Source organism: Molothrus aeneus, chromosome 7 (assembly GCF_037042795.1).
Source record: "Molothrus aeneus isolate 106 chromosome 7, BPBGC_Maene_1.0, whole genome shotgun sequence".
Classification (NCBI taxonomy): domain Eukaryota; kingdom Metazoa; phylum Chordata; class Aves; order Passeriformes; family Icteridae; genus Molothrus; species Molothrus aeneus.
Window position 1 is genome coordinate 6,781,958 of NC_089652.1, and position 23,091 is coordinate 6,805,048.

The 23,091-nt window shown below is 39.4% G+C and overlaps 1 long non-coding RNA gene across 1 annotated transcript in view; it reads left to right on the plus strand.

Moving 5' to 3' along the window:
* The window catches only part of LOC136558837 (uncharacterized), a 51,605-nt gene that overhangs the window by 9,416 nt on the left and 19,098 nt on the right, over positions 1 to 23,091 (plus strand). The window contains exon 2 of the long non-coding RNA XR_010783936.1: positions 1,901 to 1,967. This is a non-coding gene — a long non-coding RNA (uncharacterized lncRNA). The remainder of the gene's footprint in view (positions 1 to 1,900; positions 1,968 to 23,091) is intronic.

Sequence of the window (23,091 nt, forward strand, 5' to 3'; positions counted from 1 at the left end):
ACTTTTATAAGTTCTGCTCCATTTGCATATTGGAGTTAATTGTCCAATTACAGCTTTAGCTTGTGAAGTCCCATCCTTCTTGTTTTTCTCTCTTTCGCCCATGTTGTTTATGCTCTTAGGCCTGAGATTTGGATCATTTTTCCTTGGTCCCCAGCTAGAGAAGGAATTGTTTTGTCTCTCTGTTCTGTGCAGAGAGCTCACCATCCCCTAATATGAAGCTCAGACTCACACACTAAAGCAGCACAGAATCTGAAAAATATAAAAGCTAAACCCTGAGGCATCAACTGAAACACCCAAACACTCAAAAAGGGAAGGAAGGAGGATCTGGAAAACTCCCAGCCAGTCAGCCTCAGTCCCTCTGGAAGTTTAGGAGTGACCCATCCAAGAAGCCCTGTGCTAAATTCTGTACTGCACAGGTGGTCTCACTCCTTGTCCTCCATGGCTTTTTATGTCCAATGTGTACAAAGTGGGATATCCATTCACAGGGATATCCAGTTTAATGTGGCAGGGAAGTAGAGCTCAAGGTGAGGTTACAATCCACTTGCTGCCCTTGGCTAATTTCCTTCCATCAGCCTGAGAACCAAGAACTTTGCTATCGATCCCAGTGAAAGAAGTGAACAAAATTTTTATTATTTCATCAGAGAAAAGAAAGCCACAGGAGTTCAACTCTCTCTCCTCTCAGACAGCTCCATTTTTAATTCAGTAGTAGAGGCAAACAAAAAGCCTTCCTTGCACAGTTTAGTGCTAACATATCACACCAAGCATAGCCCAAAACACTGTTGGAGTGGCTTCCTAAAACTTATCAGACTTCCCAAGCCATGATTTACCCTGGCACTCCCTTGAAAATTTCAGCAATGAATCAAACTTATTGTTTTCTGTTTCTATGGAAATAGAGCAGGAGCACTCAGGAAATCATCTAGTTTGTCTCAGCTGATGAACAGATGAGGGAAGCACCATCCCAAACCTGAGAGCTGGTTCGGAACCCACACAGGGTGAGAGCTTTAGCGCAAGTCTGATGTTTTAAGGACACTGCACAGCAAGGCAGGATTTGAGGGCTGTGTCCCTGCCTCTGGGGCTGTCTGGGTAACACTGATTAATTATAGGAATATTTCTGTGGCATATTTCTTTGGAAAAGGCAAAGGAATCATATATTCTTCCCTGTGAGGGTGGTGAGGCCCTGGCACAGGTTGCCCAAAGCAGCTGTGGCTGCTCCATCTTTGAAAGTGTCCAAGGCCAGGTTGGCCAGGGCTTGGAGCAGCCTGGGATACTGGAAGGTGTCCTTGCCCATGGCATGGAGGTGGAACGAGATGAGCTTTGATGTTCCTTCTAACCCAAATCTCTCTGTGATTCCATGATTCTACGGCATGAACAAAAGTTGCTTTTGAGGTACCCAGCATGGTTTCAGTGTGCTATGGGCAAAACCAACACAGACCATACTTCCACACGTGTTTTCTATATACACAGGTGCAAAGGATGGACAGACAAACACATGGCTGTACCAGCATTTGATTTGGAGCTCTTACTTCAATTAAAAAAAAAAAAATCTTATATGTGGGGTGCTTCATATCCATTCATATCTTCATGTCAAAATGGTCTTGGCTGTAGCTTGATCTACAGCACAGGCAGCTTTTAGAAATGTTTGCAGTGCTGACAGTACGTGCAGCAGCATCTGAAGCCCCTTGGAAGGTGCAGGTTGCTGGTGTAAAGGGGCCTTTCTGAAAAATACCTGGTGTTTTCTTCATGGGAGATGAAATAAGTCACTAAAATAATGGGATTACATCCTTGATATAATTCTAAGCGAAGTTAGTTTTGTAGTTAATGTTCTTGGCAAGGATTGTGTCTGTTTTAAATGATGGTTTATTTTAATATTTTTTCTGGTTTTTTTCACACTGCCATGCAGGTACCCAAGGGAAGCCTTTCCTTAAATGAGCAGAGCACCTCCATTCCATTTGTGCTGGACTTCCCTGGTAAGTAGAGAACACGATCTTCAGTTCCCTGGAACAAGTGCAGACATCTTCTTAAAGCTGAATATTTGAATTAAGCAATGTTGGAACTAAAAGCATGCTGAAAAACACACATCCCAAATTTAAAATGCCAATAGCAGCACTGTTGTTATTTATCTGTTTTTTCCTAGAATTATTTTCCATTCTTCAAATGTGACAGGCTAAAGTGTGGGGCCTGGAAGGTGTCCCCAATTTTGCCAAATTTAAAGGACAGGGGAATTCCAACATTGCCACAGTGAAATTTGATACTATTTCATCCCTTTACTCACATGGTTTGTCACTATTTAATTTGGAAAACTGACTGATCCCTTTTCTCTGATGTCTGTTTTCACCATCTTCGTATCTTCAGGAAAAAAAAAATCTGTAAGAATTTTTTGAATAAGTAAGCCTTGTAGGGTTTTGGGAATCTCAGCTTACCCTTTAGATGTTTGACAGGCTGAAGAATATATTCATGTATAACAACAAAAGGAAATGATGATACATCTTCTCTCCTCTGAAATACTGTCTGCCTAAAATGAGACTTTTAAAATGAACACTGGAAAGAAACCCTTGTAAAAAGCTTATTTTCTTTTGACAAGGTATGAAGTTGCTTTCTCTTTTTTTTTTCTTTTTAAGAAAAAGGAACAAATTCATTTTTTCCTGTTTAGACTAATTTGAGGTGGAGTAGAAGGAATATAATGGCTTAATTATTTGCATGGTAATTTTTGCTTTTCTGCAGGCGAGTGAACATGTGTATATGAAAACCTTTATTAATAATTCCCAGGTGTGTGGCAGAAAAACAATCTGTGTCAGTCAAAATATCCAAGTTATTTGTTTCATTACATGCAATGTAATTGCATTTCATCCTTCTGGCTTCAAGAGCTGAATCTGGTACTGCACTTCTTTTTACTGGATGCTACAGAAGAGATATAATTGAGCTTGAGTAAGTGAATTTTGAATTTTGTTGTGGAACATCAGTTTGCCCAGCTGTGCCAGGGAGTGACTGTGAAGTTCAGGTCTCACTCTGGATTCTGAGTTGAAAGACATTGGCTCTGATACTTTTTGCTCAAGTTGTGCTTTCAAGGGCACTACCAGGAAAGCTGAAGTCACAGATGTGGGGCAGCAATCCCACCTGGGCAGGTGTGCCTTTCTTTTCTGCCTGAATGGAAGCAGGGAGAATGCAAACAGGGCTGCAAAAAGAAAATCACTGCCCTGGGAAGAGCCACAGCCCACAATAGCCTGTCCTGCCTTGTAAGGGCCCCTGTTGCTGGCCACAACCAGGTGCTTAACTGGGACAGGATCATCAAGGTCAGAAGGCTGCTGGGTGTTTTCAGACAGATCTGGGTGAGACCAGGCTGGAATTTGCCTCACCAGCTTCACCTGGCCTTTCCCCCAGAGCTGCAGCCCATCAGCCCCAGAAGGGTCCTCAAGCTCCAGCCTGAGGGTTCAGGTTTGGGTAGAACTGGTTTAAGGATATCTGCTCCCTGTCCTTTGCTGAGTTATTGTTTGGATTTCCTGGAGTGACTTGGCTGAGGATCACTGGATGGGTTTTGTTGCTGCCACCATCCTGGATCAGGAGCCCCACCTGTGAGGTCAGTGCCTGTAGTTTTAAGCAGAGAGAAATGGAGTGGCTTAATATAAACTGTGATTTTCTGAAACACAGAGCAGGACAAATGTGTATTGCCTCTTTCAGAGTGCTTAGATTTTAAACCTCTGCCTGGAATTTAGCAGGCTTACTTGCTAAGGTTTGGTTGGTGGCACTTCAGTGAGTGCTACAGCACAGCTGTCTGTCTTGAGTGAAATACAAAACATCTGAACATGTGTACTGGATTCAAATGAAGGGTGGTCAAGTAATACATTACCATGCAAAGTGCAATGGCTGAGCATTTCAAGATAATTTTTGTGTGTATGGGAAAGTCAAACCATCTAGTTACTATCTTACACAGTGTTTTTTTTCTTCTGAAACAGTTTTAAGCCTGGCACGTACAGATTCAATTCACCTCCTACTGAAATGAATCAGATTTGGTAGAAAAGTCACTGAGCTTGCTGTTCTGAGAGCTGTATGAGTGTAAACTGTCAGGAGGCTACAATTCCCTCATTTCTGAATGAGTGGGGCACACACTGCTTTTCCTAGGGAGAGGTAGAGTATTCAGAGAGACTTTTTAAATTCCCAGGCTGTGCTGTCACACCCTGCTGAGCTTTTGGCTTGAAAACTCAGTTGCTGTTCATATTTCCAGATCATAACTTGCATCTGCTGTGGAACTCTGAGTGTTGGGATGGTGTTGGATGCTCGTTGTTAGTTCTGGGTGCTCTGGGAGGTGGCAGGACAGCAGCAATGTGGAGTTTTGCCTTAAATCCCTCTATAAAAGAGAGTTAATAATTCAACCCTCAGAGCTGCACCTGCTCAGCTACTGTATGTGAGCAAAGGGGCACTCAGGGCTGACAGTAAGATTCTGAGAAGAGGCACGCATATAAAAAACCTCTTTAAAATACCAATTTAGAAAGCAGGTTTCCAGGGACAATCCTTGCACGTTGTTTTCTGGCTTTTTTGTCAGGCCCAAGATTTGATCCTAGCTGATCAACTGAGAGAAGAGCCTCTAAATGCCTACCTCTTTCTGCTGAAGGCAATTTACTCTTCACAGAGCCCAAGTTTCCTGTGATTTGAATAAAGTTCCTTTCTAACCAAGCTGGCTTTCCTTTAGGAAAAAAAGCCCCACTGTCCTACACAGCCCTTGGACTTGCATTGGTGTCCTTAAGTGGTTCACTGTGAAAACAAAGCTCACACAAAGATCCACTTGCAAGGAGCTGTATTGCTGGTCCTTTGATTTGTCTGGTGTGTTTTTGAGATGTGGCTTTTTTTTGACATTTTAGCTGCCTGTTATGCCATGATGTAAAGCACAGTGACAGCTATATTTACACTAGCTGTAAATCTGGTTCTGTAAACACCAGATGAAACTTAAACTTGGATACATATTCCCAAACTGTCACTACTGTGACAACACAGTTCTGTCCAGAAATGCAATGAAACTGGTTAAATCTACAAGGGTTTTCAAGAACCTTGGCTCATAAACTTAAGGGACGTTGCACCAGATCTCATTATTTTTGGTGTTTCAATATATGGATGGATAAATGGATGGATAAATAGATGGATAAATGGATGGATGGATGTATCCTTAGCAGAATCTTCCCTGTTGCTGGAAAGGTAAAAAGCCATAAGGGAAAATTGTATGACTGTAGGATTTGGGAGAGGTGAGAGTGGCTTGTTGTTCTCTGGTGGTTTGTTCCAAAGGCTGTGACTAATACAACAAAATTCTCCTACAGACCTGATGGAAGATGCTTTCAGTTTAAGTTTCTAAGCAAACTGAGGCTCCACACTCACACTTTTCTCTCCACCTGCTCACAAACACTGAGAGATGACCTCGAGTAGGCTGGGTGGGATTTCTCCCATGTGACAGAGCCAAGGAAGGCCACCTCTTGAATATGCATTGCATCCCTGGGTTCCTTTTGAATGCCAGCTCATAAAATCACATATTCCTGAGTAATGAATAAATTATACTGATCTAAATAAATGATACTGTTTCAGCTCAAGGCCCTGCAGCTATGAAGGGTAATGGGCTGGCACAGAACCATTCCTTTTAAAAATGGTGTAGGATAGGGCTAGGCTTGCCAAACCAGGCTTCTGGCAGGGTGTGGAAAGGATGGAGGTACTGGTTTTAGGAGGTGCTTGCTTTGGCTATGAGGGAGGTTTAGACTCAAGCAAGCAGATTTAACATCCCACTGACATTGCTCAAGTAGTCAGGGCTCTGGGTTTGGTAACATGATTTGTTGCTCAGCATCTGCTCAAGGCTTGTGCTCCCCATCAGCCAGGAAGTCCCTTGGAAAACACCACTTGCTAAACTGTTTAGGCAACAGTGAAATTCAGCCAAACCTGTGATGGTTTGTGAGGAGGGATGGATGGGGATATTGTAGTGTTGTGTCTGGCTGCTGGGAGCGAAGTCAGAGATTTGGATGCAGGAAAGAGAAACCACACAGCATAAATAAAATGTTTTGGGGTGTGGAATACCAAGGGTTGTAGAGGTCAGGAAGCACAAACAACTTATGTGAAGCCTGAAGCATTAAAATTGACTACTTTTAACTTTTAAATTTTAATTTTCCTTTTTTTTTTATGTTGCCCTGCTTTGTTGACATTCCCTTATCGCTGGTAAATTTTATTGCGTGCAATAGAAAAATTCAGACTCCTGCAAAAGGGCTTCATGAGGGCTTTTAGTGCATTTAATTTGGGTTTTGGTGGTGGTGGTGGTTTTGGTTGTGTACTATGGAAATGATGCACATTCTGTAGAAATGCATGTAAGTACATTAAAGGTTGTAAGTCATTAAATGGGAATATCATGGGAAAAAATACTTGAGGGGAAATGCCAGCTAAATAATGCAGTTATTAATAATGCATAATAATAATAATTTATAATAATAAAACATTATCTTTCAAGTGAGGAAAACCTTTTGTTTTTCACCTAAAAATGATAATTACAGAAAATTATTCCACTTGAATGGGATATTGGTGGAATGAGCAAATAACAGGAAACGTGGGAACAATGGGGGTTGTTCAGAAATGAATGAGTTAAGGTCACAATGGCCAGATCCCAGCATCAATTGCACCCATCTAGAAAGTCTTGTATCTTCTTGAGGATTAAGAAACACTTCCTTGAGAGACTTCATGAGTCTGTATTTGACTGACTCAAACTTTCCAAAACTCCCCTTGTAAAAATTCTGGGATCTAGTGGGAGTTCCATATGGTTTTTTTATCTGATAATGGATATTTAAATAAGAAATTTAATATCTTCGTGATGTTTTTAAACCAATTCTTCTTGCAGCAAAATTAATCACTTTCAGGGAAAAGTACAAATTTATTTCTTTGGAACATTACCTTCAAGTGCCATAAATATAATAGATGTACAAAATAACTGTTAAAGGATCTTTATAAACACATGTAAAAGCAGATTTTTCTTGGATACATTATTTTCCTTCATAGAGTTTCTTAAGATACTTTAAGTTCTCACAAAACTTTGCATATAATACATATTCAATATATGCTGAGAAGTTTGGTGTTTAAAGAGTTTCTGTGCAAGACTGGGATAGACACTTTGGTGCCTTAGGTGAAGTGCTATTGAATCATTTAGAACAGAATCAAATTTGGGATTGAGAAATACTATTCCATGTGAGAAAACATACTTCAGAGCCTCTTGGGGATTAATATATTGATTAAGTTTTTCTGGGCCAGGTTACTCTTGAATTGGATGGTGGTAATAGGGTGTGTTACATATTAAATTGGTTGATAATAAAAGCAGAAAAATAATTGTGCCCAGCTGGCATCTTGGCAGACTTAGAACATTGATCCATCTTTTGTGGTTGCATTCTTATTTGTGACAAATATCAAAGTTTATTACTGCTTTGATTTCAAGAGGGTTACATCTGCCTGGCAAGCGCTTCCCTGTTGTCATTCCACATGAGGGGACCACTGTCAGTGCAGCTAAACTGGCAATGATGCAGTTTTTATGCCAGGCTTTGCTCGTGGTCAGTGGGTATTAATGACTTGGATGTTCTGCCTTGTTGATTCTCCATCCTGTGAGCCCAGACTGCCTTGCTCCCATTCATGCCAGTGTGTGCAGGGGTGGGGGGGTCATGTGCCACACGATTTCCCAATTAAGTGGCACATCTTTCACCCTTGTTAATTAAAGAGAGGGAGCAAGCCAACCTCACAAGTTGTGTGGGCTTTTTTTACTTTCTTCCATGTTCTCTAGCTGTCAAACTGTTCATTACTCGCACGCTGAGCTTCTTGTTGCAAAATTCCTCTTGTGGCTTCCCTGCTTGCAGCTTTAACTATTGAAGGGTTAGGGCAAGATGTTCAGGAATGTGCAGCTGCCTTGTAAGACAGGCTAAAAAAAAAATCAATCTATCCATTAATCCATTCCATCCTCTGTCTCCAGTACAGAGGGTGTTCTAAAATCATCACTTGGTGGCTGGGCTTTTGGAGATTACCCATAAATAGTAGATGGTCTAGTGTTTTCCACTGTTTTCCCATGAGTGCTTTCTAAGGAATATACCAGTTTTGAGGATGCTGAGTATAAGTGCTGCAAGTATTGATTAGTTTGGGATCAAAAGCAGTTCCTGATTGAAGTTCTGGGTTGTGTTACTAATTCATTACCTACCACAAGTGTGGATTTAAGAGTGTGGGAGCCTTGAGTGGTTGCTCCATTAGCATCTCAGCTATGCAGCATTTGTTTCCTTATCATAAAGCTGCAAAGTCAATAGCATAGGCCACTCCTGCCTGTTGTATCCATGTTTTCTGCTCCAAATCACAGTGGAATAAGCTATAATCTGATACTGTACTAGTGTAAGTTGCAGGTGTAACAGGGGCATGCCATGAGGAAACCAGATGTGCAGACAGCTCTGAAGCCACACACCTGCTGCGCTGTGCAGATCCTGGGCTTCACACACACGCACAGATTTTGGCTGTGCAAAGTATGAACAGCCTGTATCAAATGCTTCAGAGCTGCTGCAGGTGTGGTTTGACTACAGAGCAGTTGTAAAAGGTCAGACAGGCACAGGGTTTAACATGCATTCATCACACAATTACTGGCTCCCTGTTGAAGCCCTGGCTGGGCAGCCAGCAGCGTGCAGGGATGTGTGCGCTGAGCTGGGTGTCAGTGACAGGGGAGCTGTTGTGCTCCCTTCTCCACATTTGCATGTGGAACTCGATTTGGAGAAGGTAGCTGGAATAATAAAAAGCATTAGCAGTATAGTTAGTTACTCTGTGATTGTAATTAAAAGGTGCTAAAGCTGGTTAATGAATTCTGGAGAGTGCTAGCACGTCCTTCAGTATTAACTGCACGGGTGTGGTAAGGAAAAGGTGTGGGGGGATAGCACCATGGAGGGTCCCCTGAGTTTGATTAATGAGAAAATCAGATATATGAGAAATACAGAATATCTGTTTATTCACAGGGAGGAAAAAAAATACAGACTGCCTTGAATTTCTTGGGTAAGGGGAAAAAGTGTAAGTATAGACAGTCAGGGCACAGGCAACTGATACTGTGTAGAAACAAACAGAAAATCACAAAACCCCCCGATGAATAAACAAAACCAGCAGCAAAACCAACACCAGACCACCAAACAATGAGAAGAACTGAAAGCCTTTAAAGTTAGGGAAAGAACTTGGCAAAACTGGCAGAACAAAGCATGCCTGGAAATCTCCCAACAGATCTTGGTAACATCTGTGTTTTTAACTGGAGAAACTGAATTGCTTGTTTGTTAATTAGGAAGGCTGGTATGTTGCTATGAGGAGTTTGAAATGGGAATAATAAACCTGTCATGAGGATTACCATTCACTTTTCCTAGATACATATTTCTGCTCAAAAGTGAGATTCCAGAGGAATGTTTTGGTCATCACAGTGGCCCCTGCGTTTGATACTTCTGTGTAACAGTGGGGTAAAAGCACATTATCAAGTGCCTTGAAAAAAACCATTTTCTTCTTTAAAGAAGCATTCTTTGTCATAGCTGGGCATTAAATATTCCTGGCCACAAATACTTTTTACTTCAAACAAATTCCAATTGGAGAGGAAACACCGCCAGTCTTTCAAGGGCTAGGAATCATCTTGGCTAAGGTTTTGGTCTTAAGAGCTAGGGTGAAACACGATCTTGGCAAAGATCCTAGATACAAAACTCTTTGATTTAACAAACTCACCAAAATTGAGGGTTGATGGTAGAGGAGGAGAGCTCCCAACTCCTTTCTTTTGTTCTTTAGAAATAGAAATCCCTGCTCTAGCTGTTAGATTGCTGGGGGATAAATAGCTCATCCACCATCAGCCTGTGCCAGTGTAAAGAACAATTCCACAGGACTTCTTACATACCTAGGTAGAGAAGGATCAATTTTACCTTCAGCACATTAAACACTGAAGTCTGGAGGGTAGGGGACAAGGAAGGTATTTCGCTGCACTTCATCAAACCCTCGTTAATTGTGCTCCAGTTAATGGCAGCTGCTAATCTCTCATTGGAATCAATGGCATTGCAGCTGTGCAACACAGAATTTCAGATATTTTCAGGAGAGGGCAACAGCTGAAGTCCTTAATATTTGTTCTGGTATATCAAGGTAAAGATCCACAGTTCTGAGTGGCCTTCAGTGCATGAATAATGAAGTTCATGTGTTGGCCTTTTAGAAAAAGTGCAGACAAAACTAAACTTGGCTGAAATGGAGGGAGGGGACGTGGGGAAGGATGGAGAGCCTGGCTCCTGCTCCCAGCCCTGTCTGGGGAGTGGGAGCAGGGACAGGAGGATTAGATCTTTTGTTAGAGCAGGTGTATTATTTCTTACCGGTCAGGATCATCTGATATATTTCAAGCAAATTGACAGAGCCCGAAGGTGTAGTCAGAAAGTGCTGGTGATTTATTTCCCCGCTGATTTTCAGCTCCAGTGGAATGCAGAGATAAAATGCAAAAATATAACAGCTTAGAAATAACTCTTCTGTGATTATATCCAGGCCTTTCCTCTTTAAATATTCAGAGTAAATGTAAATGTATTCATAGCATTGTGTATTCTGCCTGTAGAAATGCATTTGCAGTGTGTCAATGTGTTATAAAAATAATGGAAAATACTATTTTCTAATAAAAAACCTCGCAAAAATTGAAGGCAGTAAGGCTAGCAGAAGTTGTCCCAAAGAGGATGTATCATTCCCTGTATTCTCTATTTGAAATTCAAATTGTAATTACAACATGGTACTTTGAGATTGCTCTAACAGCGATTTAGATTCTTTCCAGCAATCGTTTCTCTGCGATGAAGGGGCACTGCTGGTGACACATAAATTCCTCTGACAGATATGGTTAGCTGGCTTAATCCTGCATGGGCACTGTGCAGGGAGATGCTGTAATTACTTAAAAAGGTAAAAAAATCACTGGCATGTTTATGTTGGGCACCTAATTATTTTCAGGATGATGGTCCTGGTATCTTTAGGGGTATGAAGCTGTTCAGGGAAGTGGCAGGAGTGTGAGGAGGATCTGGAAGCTCACATGCCCACATGTGAGCATTGCTGTTGGGTGTATGTGAAGTTAGGGGTATTGCCAGCTGTGGTGTGCTGGCAGCTGCTAGGATCATAGATAAAAATAATTAACATTATATAAAAATTATAATTTTATATAGAATTTATATGTATAAATTTATATACTCTCTATATATTATTTCTATGTATAAATATAAATCTATAATTGATATGTATAAATTATATCCTATAAATATAGTTTTAAATTATATCTCTGTCTGTCTTCTGTAGTTTCCTTCCAGAATATCTCTAAATATCTAAACCTTTTCAGTGCAAGAAAATGCACAAAACTATTGCAATTTAAAATATAACCTTCCAAATATGGACTTGGATGGATTGGTGTCAGAGACATTACATTTGCTCAAAGAGAATTTATTTCAAGGTTAACATATCTATGAACAATTGTGTCCTACTGAGAGCTATAATATAAAATCCTGGAAGTCAGGCTGTCAAAACTAAAGTTATTTTGATGAGGATTTCCACAGAAAAGCTGAGATAATATAGCATATCAATAATTTACTTTAGACATTTTGATTTGTATTTATTAATAAATGCAGCTTGCATATGTAGCTTCCACAGTAATTAAATTGTAATGCTGAAGGAATGGAAAAGGTGATGGGCCTTTGGCTGAGAGCAAGGGGAACATGTCATGTAAGCTTAAAATATTGCTAGTCTTCCAGAAGCCATTAACTATAAACAATGTAGGCATTTTGATTGCATTTTAAGGAGGAAAAATACCCGACCTTGAAAAACAATATATAACTTTGTGGGGAAAGAAACAAAACTATACACTGGAAACTATTACAGCTCCACAGAGGAACTAATGTATGTGCTTCTCCAACATAATCTTTCCTACATCTTAGTTAAATATTCCTCGCCCTTCTGCAAGCCTGTCATTCTGTTTCTATTATTCTAATGTACCCTATAATGTCTCACATTGCCTTTGTTTTAGTTCTGTGGTGTTGGGCTAAAAACCCACTTTGTTTGATACAGTGCTTGACAGATTCCATATATTTGTACTTGGGGTCTTCCTGCTTGGGAACAAACTTTGTCTTTGGAAAGAATTTGTAGTATCCAAACATCTGCATCTAAAAGCAGGGAAATGTGGAAGTCTCTTCCTTCTCCAGCTGTTTAATTGTAGAAAACTTTTGATCTTGTGGGATGAAAAGGGCCTCAGAGCTGAAGAGCTGACTCATTTCATTAACGGATCTGAAATCGCTGGCACTGCAGAAACAGGATACAGTTAATGGGATTAGTAAGGTTCTGCCACAAGTACATAAAAATACAGCTTTAAAATTATTCTGATAATCATAGAAATGCTTCATAAGTAACTTTGTAAGGCAATATTCAAACAGCCTTACAATAAAGAGATTTATTATATTATCTATATAGGTATATGAGAATTTGGGGTCTAGAACAAAACCAGGTTGATTGCCATTGCAGAACAATTTTATGTCTTCTAACCATAACCTTATCCCTCTCCAATGGTACTTTTTAAATGAGTAATTTTGTATGAGTTGATTCTGATGATATCCTGCCCACAAAAAGTCATTCTGGGGCTTACATTTAAACTCAGCTGTACTGAGATATGATAACCAGTAATCAACAGTGGTTTGTGATGTGGCTGGGATTTTTTTAGCTACCTACTTTGAAGATTCTATCAAAAACCTTAAGCATGCCTTAGTCCACCTTTTAAGAAAAGTAGGCAGAAGAATAAGCATCTTTCTAGGACTGCAAAGCAGATACAGCAGATAAAACTCGATGTTATTTCTTCTCCAAACTCTAACTTCTTAATCATATTCTCCCAAGAATGTGCTTTGAAGGATGAATGGCCAAAATACATTTCTTGCATATACACCAAACGTATCTAAAATATAAGTGCAAGGAAATACTTCCACACATGGACACAGGCTTGGTCTTTCCATTCATGATGATGGCTTTTTAGTTAAGAAAAAAATCAAGATTAGTGTTGATCTCTTTGCCTTATGCAACAAAGCTTGTATATCACCATTTGAGGGCTGCTTGGAAGGCTGCAAGTCTGAATCAGTTGCACCATTAGGCTGCAGGAGAAAGACTCCAGCTCACACACATGTTCTTCTTTCTTTTTTTTTTTTTTTTCCTTTTTGAAATGGAACATCAACAACAGTTCAGCGGAGCTCAAAATTAAAGCTCAGGAGCGATCGGTTGAATCTCAAAAAATTGCAGGGGGGAAATAGAGTGAGAAATTAGTTTCTTAATATTGACATGATACTGCAACCTTCATTATAAATAAGATTGTCAGCTGATATCACTTCAGTTTTACATATGGATTTCTTATGTCTGAGTGGATCATGAAAATTTCCTCACAGTCCAGCGAAATCCAAACAGGTCTGGATGAAATGGGTTAACATTCATTAAACAAGGCCTTCCTGAAGGAAAGTGAATGCTTGCACTGCTTCTACCTGTGATGCCTGAAAACCCTTCTACAGATAACTCTGTTGGTAATGAACTAAATTGTCTGTGTGTCCTCCATTTGAAGTTGCAATTGCCACTGTTTTTTATCATTTCTTTCCTTGAGCCAATGTAAAGATGTTGAGGACTTGTTTGTCTGCTAAGTGAATTATTTTATGTCTATGCACACATATATATATATATATATGTTAATATATATGTTTAAGTATACAGAGCATATGATGACTCTTTTTTTAAAAACACATTATTAGTTTTTGTCATTTTACAGGGGAAAAAATAGGGCTGAAATTAAATGCAAAATTGGGATAGAAATATGAAAACTGCAGAGTAGCTAAGTCCCCTCACGTTCCAGACTACTGCCAAGACAGGCCATTCAGAAATATCCCCTGAAGGACAAATATTTTATAGCTATGACAAATGCCTAAATAGCTAGTAAGGTTTTTTTATACTTTATCTGTCTTTCCTTCATTATGCAAAAAAAAATGGGGCTATTCCTTCCCTGGGTGGATTAGCAACAAACTGGGATTCTGTGCAGGAATGATTTCTATTTCCTTGAGTACATTCAATGGTATCTGATGAGATTATTTTCTTTCCCCACCCAATGCAGAGTAACAAGGGCGGGATGTGAAAAGAGGGCAAAGTAATTTATTAAGCTTGCCATGAAAATTCTGTGCAATTCCCAGTAGTGTGCTTGTGACAATTCTTGAAATAGATGTTTCTGATTCAGAGTGGTTTGCATGGGGATCAGACCTCTGTGGTTATAGGAGCTGGTTATGAACTGAGTTTAGATGTGAAGAAAATGTATATTTCCTACCCCTTGGTGCTGGCATAGCACTATTGACCCTCTCCTCATTGAGAGTGAGTTATAGAAAAGCTTCTGAATTTTCTCCAAGATGTTCCAATGAGAACAACACATCTTTAAATTAATTTTTGACACTTTTCTATCCAACAGACCTCATGCAAATCTCAGTTGGGTGCAGGACTCTCCTGACTGGCAGTGCCCTGTCTCAGTGCTGCATCACTCACACAAACTCTGTCTTTTCAGGCTGTTTCACTATCCCAAAGTACAGTTTTAGTGTGTGAAGTGTACCTTCTGTCTGTGCTCTGCGTTTTCTGTCTGTTGTTTGTGTCTCTTGAGCTGTCTGAACAATTGAGAATTGCAGAATAACAGACTGAGGCTGAAGGCACATCTTGTTCAACCCCCTAATTAAAGTTTTTGAAATGTTCCTTCACATGGAGTTGGCAATGCTTTTTTTTCTCTCTGCCCAGAACTCCCTTCAGTTTCTCTGTGTCTGTCTGGGTTGCATCAGGTGCAATATGGTAAATTTGGGTTTGATGGAAGTTGTCAATGGAAGGCATTTAATTAGCTGTGTTGTCCACAGAATAAAGTCTTTATTAATAGGGTGTAAAATCACAATAACATTCTTAGCTGTCATATTCATTTACAAGTTTATAACTAATTAGCTGTCAGTTCTCAGCCTTAGGCCCTGTCTTGCACACTCCCAGAACATTTTCCTTTTTCCAAAATACTGTTTCCAGTAGACCTCTTCTCTCAGGCATTCCCAATGTGCTAACTGGGGGGGGGGGGGGTGTTTACACCTTCATTTGGTTATTAGTTAACTAATTTACCTGTTCACTTGTTAGTTTGGATGTTTTTCCCACTTTTTCTAATACTTCAAGAGTTTTATAACTGAAAGGTAAAGTTTGTCGCAGACATCTTTTATGAAAAATCCTTTCCTTAGGATTTTTCCTCCTGAGAAGCTGAGAGGCCTCAGGAACAAAATGTAAACATTGATTATCTGCTGCTGTGGAATGCAACAGGTGGGTCTGTGATTGGCCCATGTTGGATGTTTGTAATTAATGGCCAATCACAGCCCAGCTGGCTCGGACAGAGAGCCGAGCCACAACCTTTGTTATCATTCTTTCTTATTCTATTCTTAGCCAGCCTTCTGATGAAATCCTTTCTTCTATTCTTTTAGTGTAGTTTTAATATAGTATATATCATAATATAATAAATCAGCCTTCTGAAACATGGAGTCAGATCCTCATCTCTTCCCTCATCCAAGAACCCCTGTGAACACCATCACAAAAGTTCTTCCACATTTTTTGAGTGAGACCTTTTCTACCTCTCATTGTGCAGCTCTGAGCTTTTATTTAGGATAATTGCCACATTAAAAAAAAAAAAAAAAAACCAAAAAACCCCAAAACAAAAAAAAACAAACCCAAAAGAACCCCAAGCATAAGAGCTCTTTACTCCTGGTATTTGCTGTCTCTTTCTTGGTTTTGTTGAAGGACATTTCCCATTGTTAAAATAGAAATGAGTGATGAACAATGAGTGATGTACCTGATGGTTTTTAACCTCCTAGAAGCTGGTTAGACATGAGGTGTTTTCTCAGGAAGGGGACAGGAGGCCAGGCAGGGTGGGATATGTGGAGCTGGAGCTGGAGGTGGTTTTGTGACTTCAGCTTTGGTGACAAAGACAATGGATTTATTACTGGTAGTGGTTTCTAATTTTAGTATGATCTTTATATTTCCCTGACTGTATGAGGCACCTAGAGACAATATAGATTGCAATTATTTTTGTAGCAGAGTAACAGGCATGTAGAGATGCAAACAGATTTATTTCCCAAGTGTCTTGTCTTTGAATAATGCTTTTCCATCTGCATATCATTGATGCTTTTTCTGCCCAAAAACCCTTATATTATTCCTCTATTTTCAAGTCCATAGGATCTTTATTGATTGTTTTTCTACTTAAGTATTTGCAGGTCTTTCCAGTTTATGAATTTCAGTACTGTGCAGTTTGCAGGCTCTAAGAGACCCATACTAAAGACAGCAGCCAGTTATATAAAGCTACATTAGCCCTGCTGCTGTTACATTAATGAACTTTACTGGCATTAATGAACATTACTGGCATCCCTGCCCACAGCAGAGGGGCTGGAACTACAAGATCTTTAGTCACTTCCAACCCCAATCATTCTGTGGTTCTAGGATTTATTATACTAAAATATTAAATGACTTTTCAGCCTGTCTTTATAATGTACTTCTAAACTAGAAGGTGATTTCAGACCACTTGGAATTTGAAAAAGACCTTTAAAAAAATTCAGGTAATTTTCCACATAAAACAATGACAAAAGTATTACCTCACAAAGCAGTAGAAGTTCTTCAGGAATTTGAATCTCTTTTATTTCTTCTGAAAATTCTGTGCCTGCTGGCAACAGAACTGGTAACCTTTTTCAGTGTGACTTCATCTTTTAGAAGAAATAACTTTAAAGTTCAGTTTTAAATAGCCAGGAATCTGAAGCCCAGCACTTGAAGATTGCATGGTACAATCCAGCATTGCAGGCACTGAAGCCTGTCCATCCCCTTGCTCTTTATCCCTGTGTTTTATCCTTAAGAAAAGCGATCAGAGAAAATATTTCTTTTTTATTAAACAATAGAAATAAGGGATAACACTGAAATCAATTTACTGCAGCTGGTTTTGTACTATGTAGCGTAACACTGCTGACTTCTGTGGATGCCTCTGAAAAGCCTTTCATATCCAAAAATTGACTCCAGGCAAAGGTGAAAACAAAAGCAGCAAAGCAAAAGGAAATGATGAGTCTATTTTCTGAGAGGAGAGGTGGGGGAAAAAAAAAAAAGATTTTCATTATTAAATTTAGCAGGCTAGGACAGGAAAGGACTATTTTCAGAAAAAATGACTTTTCATCCTCCTGACTTTGCTTTACTCAGAACATTTTTATTTCTTCAGTAGTAGAAAGCAATGCCAAGGAATATTTTATCCATCAGGTTCATGATCCTGAAGGTGCAGCTTTCCAGTGGCCACTAGGTCTGAAATACAGCAAAATCAAGTGGCTAAAGACAGAGGTCAGCCTGGGCTTTGCCATCATCCTTGCTCATTTCTTGGTGTGTAATAAACATTTGTTCTGTGGTCAAAATCTGCCAGTGAAGGGAATATTGCACCTGATCCCAGAAATGCTGGCACTTGGCATTGGGATTCAGCCCCCTGAAAGGGGGGGAAAGTTTCAGGGAACAGGAAACCTCTGCTGGCCTCTCCTCGAGAAAATTAAGTCTCAGAAGTGATGCTGTGCATCTCTAACTACAGCCAGGACTCTGGTTTGTTTCTGGTTTTGTTTGCTTTGATTTATAGGGGTGGTTTTGGAGATTTGGGGTTTTCTTGAGGTTTTTTTTTAGCAGATCAATCCTGATATAATTATTGGTCATCCATTAAATATTCATTGTCTACTGCTTTTGTTTTAGAGGATTTCTGCTGTATCAAAGATCTCTTTCTTCGAGATTGTGTCTTAAAAATAACTTTCAGTCTATAAAATGAAGGGCTTAAAAAGGATACGTGGGGTAATCAATGCTACTTTGGTTGCTAGAAGTAATAGCTTATATTCTGAGAGAGATTTCCACATTAATATTGGATGCCTGTAAGAGGATGTGGCATTACAAAGCACAAAATTAAAATATCTATTTTATGCTGTCATTCATCTTAAATCTTCCCAGCTGAAGCACGTTGTATTTTAAAAGAAATTAACAAGTTACACATTTATTCCACCTGAAACATCTGTATGTTATTATTTCTTCTCTAGCTGTTGTCTGAGGTTCCAGCTGGAATGAAGGCTTTCATAGATACTGAATTTTCACATAATAAGACACAGCACATGCCCAGTAAAATTTACAATAGGCTTCAGAGAATATGCACAAAAGGTCAGAGAAAGGAAGTGCTGTTATCTCAGTTTAATGAATAGAGAGCTAAAGCACAAAGAACACAAATAATTTCCTCACAACCACTCAGCAAGCCTACAGCAGGAATGAGAATGACACCTGCATCTTAAGAGAATCTGATGGCTTGATTAGCAAAAAAGAAAAAAGAAAAAAAATTAAATTTCCTCTTTTTTATTAACTGGAATTGTTTATTGGAGTAGTTTGTAATTCTTACATGAAAGAAGGTATAGAAATAATAATGGTCATAACTTTAAAAGCATGCTGGCTTGGCTGAGGGATAGCACTGGGAGGAACTCTACTGGGCTGGATTTTTGCATTTAATCTCCAGGTATTTCTTTTAAAGGACAATTCTGATAGCTACTACCAGATGCTGTTGGAAGTCTGACTTTTGTAATTGTGCTGATCTCTCTGTACCATGTTTTGTTAAAAAGTTCCCTTTCTATGAAAACTGGATTTTAAAGAGAGTCACTGCGTCTTTGCTTCTGCCACATGACTTGAACAGTAGAAAACTTAATGTTGGATATGGTTTTTTGTGGTATTTAATGTTGGATACAATTTTTTGTGGTAGTTAATGTTGGATTTGGTTTTTGTTTGTGATCAGAAGGCTTCCAGCACATGGATGGTCAGCATGGTCACCCCACATCTGAACTGCTCATCTTCATGTGCAGGCATGAGGTGGGCAGCAGAGATTGTCTTAGGTGTCCTTAATTCCAGCAGAGCATCAATTTATAAAAAATATTAAAAGGTAAAGTTCTTCAGGTGTTTCTTTATGTTTTCCCTGTGATATTGCTTCTTCCCTGAAATTACCATTTTTCTTCTCTCTTAAATGCTCCAGGGAGCTGTTTAACAGGTTGACTCCTATCCACAAACAAGCACATTCTATTTCAGCACAAACACTTCATTTTCTGTTCAGCACAATAGGCATGGCAGGAAAAAGAAAAAAAAAAAAGGAGATTTTTATGGTGGAGCAACTCTCATGTCAGACACCTTACTCTGCATTTTCCAAGTGCATTGCATGTGAAGTCCAAGGTGATGACAGATACTCCTGGTGGAAAAATTGGCTTTGAGTTTCTTTTTTGTTACCAGAGACAATTCCAGGAACAAGAAATGAGCAGATGTTAAGGTGTCTGCCCAGTGTGTGACATTTGGGAGCTGCAGAAAGGATGTGGCTGTGAGCAGGGGGGAAAGCTGAGTGCTGAAATAGAAATACCTGCTGGTGGCAGCCAGTGCCTTTCCTCAAAGAGGAAAGCTCAGGAAACCTATTTTTCACTGCCAACAAAATCATTCTCCAGTGATTTTCTGTAGTAACACTTTCCCAAGTCAAGCTAGCTCAGTGTGAAGCTCCCCCTTCTGAAAAATGGAAAGGGTGTCAAGAAGTTTGGAGATATTGATCCATGATGGATGGTAGAAAAGTGTTTAGTGAAGTACTTAGGTACTTAAAATACACAAAACATTGCTGGAAATAAAGGCAGCATTTGATAAAAGCAGGGGTGGCCTTTTTACTCCTTGCTGAGTAGAGCAAACAAATCTGTTGGATTTTCTGTGGATTTTCTCACTGGCTTTTGAACAGTATCCACAGATAAGGGATGAAGTCCATGACAGTGACTGAACATATCTAACCCCTCAGGATTTCAAAACATCTAATAAATGATGCAAATCATGGATTTGATGTAATAATTTGAGTTATTAATACAATAATCTTGTTGTATACATGATGCAGATGTGAAATTGTGGAGAAGCTCAGATTACTGGGATAACACTCCCTGTGCTGGTGCATGGTTACTGTTCTGGAGATCACCCAGGACATGCAAGGAATTCCTTCTCTGAGGTGGTAAAAAATACCCTTGATCTCTGCACTTACAGCAGGATTTTCTTTTTTAAACATAAGACAGCATCAAAACTATTGCTATGAGAATCTATTTACATTCATGGGATAAAATGCAATCTTTTTTTAATATTCCCTTTTTCACCCCCATAGGTGTCATGCCATAATCTGCTTAGCCTTTGTTTTCCCTCTAATCTGGTGTGGAAATAAATCCTTTTCTTAGAGATATCCCTAGTGCTAGGTAACTTAGGCAATGCCTTTTTTTTGCTTTTAAATCTGTTAAAGTGCTCACCTGAGGTAAAATTCAAAGATATCACTCAGTTTAAAAGACATTAAAATAAAATGGATTTTTCTTCATTTCTAAGTGTTGTACTTGATACATAATTATTTTTCCCCTAAAAAGTATATTTTCTCATTTCCTATTAGAAGCAAGAAATTAATTTAGCAGTGTGAATAGAGAGTTTGGAGAATAAAAGGGACCCAAGTCACTAAGGATCATTTCCTGACTCAGTTGTAGAATAATCATTCTGGAAATGGTGTCTGGAAACAAATCTGCTTATACTTTCACCAATATTCTCCCTTCTCCTACAAGGAGTAATGGCTTTAAAATGAGAAAGGACAGGTTCACATTAGATATTAGGAAGAAATTCTTTATTCAGAGGGTGGTGGGGCACTGGCACAGGTTGCCCAGAGAATTTGTGAGTTCTTGCAAGTGTTCAAGGCCACCCTGAATAGAAATTTGAGTAACCTGGTCTAGTGGAAGGTCTCCCTGCCCACGGCAGGAGATTGGAATTGAATGAGCTTTAAGGTCCCTTCCAATCAAAGTATTCTATGATTCTGTGTGATTCCTCTAATTTTTCTTTTTCTCTTCTCCTGCTACTTAAATAGATTTATTTTTTTGGTGCTGAGTGTGGAGGGGTGGGGAGGCATAGAGTTGTTCTCTACCCAGTCTGCTAGTTTGTTTTTCTGACTTTTTCCAACCTGTACACATGTTAAGGCCTTACAAGAGCAGATGGAGCTCCTGCTAAGACATTTCCTCATTGCCATGCTGGTTTTTAATCAGAACTTCTGGGCTCTCTGGCTACAGCCGTCCTTATGGAATTTAACAGAATGGTTTCAAAGAGGAGAGCTGCTTTGAAGGAAGGTGTTTCAGCTATAACTGGTTCCATTCAAAGCCTCTGCTGTGTTATTCCATACTCTTTCTAGATGATGGGTAATTATTTGTAAAAGCATTTATTATCTAAGCTATCCATGGAGTATTTTCTGTAAAATCCACTTTGTTTTCACTCTTAGCATTTGTTTCTCAATTCTGTTCTTGCTGCTGGGCCAGGTGAACTAGTGGTTAAGAATGAGTTTATAATTTTCTCAGTGTACCCAGCCAAAAGTAGCTTTCTGTATTATGAGGGGAAAACTCCATTATAAAAATATATAAAACTGCATTATAAAATGGGACCAGACTTTAAAAACACATAAAGTACTCAAAGGGAATTAGTTCAATCTTTTAGTTGAATCCAGCTTACAGGTGCATTCCTTTGCTTTGACTTTTTCTTTCAGTGAGCAGAGTCCTGGGGAGCTGACCTTCCTTCAGGTAAGTCACACATTATAGAAATTTAAAATATTAATCAAGAGAAAATAGACACATGTACACGGACTGATGTGCCCTGAAAAGGGATCATGCAGAATTCCTCACTGAAAAGGATCTGGTCTTCATGGTTTAATTAACAGTGTTGCACAGACAAATTGAGGGCAAGAGAATGATGTGGCAAGTGAGAATTTCTCGTGCTCAGTTGTTGCACACGATGTTGCTCCTCAGCAGTGGAAGGTGGTAATGGACAGGCTGCTGGCTCAGACATTAATCTTCTCAGCTACATCCATAAATGAAATGTCATGCCTAACAACTCCTCTTTTATTGGTATTTCATCTTAGCTTTCCCTGATTAAAATTAATGTCTGTGCATGTACGTATGAAAATGGGGATTAAAAGATCTACATATTCAGATGGTCAGAGATGGTTCACACACACACAGAGCCCAGTTTCAAAGAACAGAGAGGGAAAAAAAAAACAGTTGCAAAAAGTCAGAGCACCTGTTCTTAACAAACATGACAACCTGCCAAAATTTCATCTTGAGATGTGCTTAAGAGTGTGACAGAGATAACCTGAAATTACTGTGCACTGGGATAGCAAATTAAAATCCAGAAGTCAGCGAGGCCACAGGATATTGGATTTAAGACCATGAAGAGGTTGTCAGTGTTTTTGACATTTCATTGCTGGAAACATATCAGTGTACTCAACATGTGGATATATTTGAATGCTAAAGCTGGGTGAAAGGCTAAGTCAAATCCACAGGAAAATTTGGCACCATAAGCAGCTGAGCATCCTCAGTTCCAGTCAGTCGTGGGGGCCGTGGTTATATCCATGTATATATGGAAGAAATATGGCAAATATTATTCCAGTGAAACAAAAGTGAGATGTTTTATTGAAGTTACAGACTGGCTTTGGGTCCAGCTTGGTGTGACTGCTCTGCTGGTGTAGTATTGATGGGAAGTAAAATGAAAGTTCCTCCCCAAGCTCTGCCATGTGCAGGGGTGGTGGGTGTTATCACTGGGGCTAGAGGAGAGACACAAGTTTTACACTGAGTTTTCCAGGTGTTGTGGGTTTGTTCCAGGTCTTTTCAGAAAACACACATTGATGTTATTTCTCTGAGCACAACTTAAATCCCTAAGTTCTAAATCCCCTCCATTTTAGTTTGGCAATTAAGTCTGTTGAATTTTACTTGTCTCACCCTGCTGACTAATCAAGCTGAGCATTTTGTATGTTCTCATACTTTGATCAGCTTTGACTAAATCAGAGGCTTTTCAGAAGAATGCTTCAATAAGCTGTGACAGAAAGGGAAAATTTTAATGACCTTCACGTGTACAATTTTAGGGGTGTTTTGTGAATAACACTGTGAGACATGACTGACATGCTGAAGCATTTTGTCCTTTGCCTCATGGACTTGAGTAAACTTTTTGCCTTAAAAA